Genomic DNA, 2,402 nt, shown 5'->3' with positions numbered 1-2,402 from the left:
CGCTGCCACGCAACGGGTGCCGCTGAGGTGAGTGAGCGGCGCGCGACGTCACCCGTCGCCCGCGCTGCCGCCGCCTCCTCGCGACTCCTTGCCGGGCCCCGCGGCCCTGCGTTGCCTCCCCGCGGGGGCTGGGGCGGGCCGGCAGGTGCCGCAGCCCGGAGCAGCGGCCTCGCGGGGTCACGGCCGGGACAGGGACAGGGACAGGGATGGCCTCTCCCCCACCCTTAGGTGGGGCCGGGGGCGCGGGCGGCCGTCTGTGCGGGGTTGGCTGTCGGTTCGCGGAAGAAATGTTTTGCGCGGCTTTGAAGGCCCCAGCTGCGCTTGTGCTGGCGCGGGGGGTACGCTCGCTCCCCGCTAGGTCCCTCGGTCGTCCTTGTCTCTGAGCCGAGCCAAGCCGGGGCCCGGCGAGGCTTGCTTCCTGCAGCCGACAACGCTGTCAGGGGAAAAACAACCAGGGGTTGGGTCGGGCTGCCAGGGTCCTGGCAGCCCCTTTGCTGGAGCTGCCTGGCCTGCCTGCCCAAGGTGGGTGCAAGGGGCGCAAGCTCCATCAGGCCTCTCTGCGCTGACACCAGGACTTCTCCCTCCTGTCATCGCCCCCCCCCCTCCGCGCTCTTTCTGGATGTTTTTTCAGACTTGCCCTGGGCAAGCCTGGGGGTGGGCAAAAGGCACCCCACGGAGCAATTATGTTGGACCTACTGGGGGGGGCAGTGATGGCCAGTCATGCCACCCTTGGGCGCACAGCAGGGCTGGGGCGGTGCAGCAGCTAGACTCTGTTTCCCGGTAGCAGTTCCTTCCAGCTGCTGACCCAGCCCTACTGCCAGAACAGTCCATCCCATAGGCACCATCAGGCACAGGCCCCATGTGGGCAGGGCATGCAGCTGTGATGGGAGTACAGGCCAGCAGGAAGTAACATTGTAGAGTGAGATGGGCAGCTGGGGCCAGACAGACCCTGGGATCTTGGGGTGGTGGCAGCACAGGGCCAGGGCCCACAGTCTGCTGCCCGCACGCCCCTGTGTGCGGGGGGGGTGCCATGGCTCTGCCCTGACCCTCGCCTGGCCCTATGCTGTCACTGCCCAGAGATCCCAGACCTGGCCCCGGCCCCGACCACAGCTCTCTGCCTGCCTGCAGCTCCATTGTGTCTGTCCATATGGCTCCTGTTCATTCGGTCTCTGTGGAGACCCCAAGATCGCAGGGTGGTGACAGCACAGGGCTGGGACATAGCCCCTGTTCTATGGGTGGGGCCATGCGTGGAGTGCATCGTGGTGTTTCCCTGGCCTCGCAGTGTTACCACCCTGCAATCCTGGGGTCTCCATAGAGACTGGCAGGTGGATGGGATGGGGCTGTGGGTGGTAGGGAGCTGCAGCTGGGGCCAGGATCTTGGGGTGGTGATAGTGAGGAGCTGGGGCAGAGCTGCAACCTGTTCCCTGTGTGCCCCTACCTATAGAATGAGTGCCCATCACAGGGGCATAGGGACAATGGATCACCTCTGACCTGGGTCCTGGCCCGTGTTGGCACCGCCTCATGACCCCACCCCAGGATCCCAGCCTTGCCTGTCCTGTTCCCAAACACCATTCCCTGCCTGCCTGCCTGCCTGCGGTCCCATCTCCATACAGAGTTTTAGTAACTCTTGGGGTGGGGTGGGGTGTGGGAGTGCTGACCTGACCCACAACAGCTCAGCAAAACTCTCTGTGTTGTCTGTGGGCCCAAATAATTGCCCACTTGTGCGCTGGCCACTGCTCCAGACTTGAAGCTGTGTTCTAAGTGTCTTGCGACTGGAAAGAGTTTAAATTATACATTGGTGTTGTCGAGCTGTCCAACTCAAGAAACATTATTGCTGCTGTTCTTATTTTTATTGTTGTTCTGAAAGCTGTAAGTAGAAGCCAGATAGCCGTGGAAGGCCAGTGGATAACTAAAGCTCCTTCTAGCAGAATATTATCATCATCTTCATTAGCTTTGCCTGCCTAGGGGCGGTTTTAATAGCAGCAATGAAGCTAACTAGAATCTTGTTAATTTGCATTCCATACTGACAAAGTGACGATACCCAAGGAACATGGGAGAGGGTAGGATATAAATCTAAATACTAATATATATTTTGCAGATTGTGGATAGGACTAGTATGTCATTTTTCTTTCCATTTGGCTTTGGAAGATTGCAAAGCAGCTAGAAAGTTGTTCTTAAATAGTCACCTCCACTTACTTCAGCAACATTTGAAATGCAAGAAGGGAAATGAGAAACATGAAGCTACAATATATATTTTCTTAAATAATGATTGGAGTGAATATTAAAAACGTTTTGAGATCTTAATTGGAAGTTACCATATCTTGCTGCTTCATCTTTTTGTTATAGGGCTTGTCTAATGCATATCTTTGCTTTATTTTAGTATTTTTAGTAGCGCTGATAAC

The sequence above is a fragment of the Gavialis gangeticus genome, unplaced genomic scaffold (assembly GCF_001723915.1).
Source record: "Gavialis gangeticus isolate Ggan-Ray unplaced genomic scaffold, GavGan_comp1, whole genome shotgun sequence".
Lineage (NCBI taxonomy): Eukaryota > Metazoa > Chordata > Crocodylia > Gavialidae > Gavialis > Gavialis gangeticus.
The sequence above is the reverse complement of the archived record's forward strand: the minus strand, read 5'-3'. Positions refer to the sequence as shown.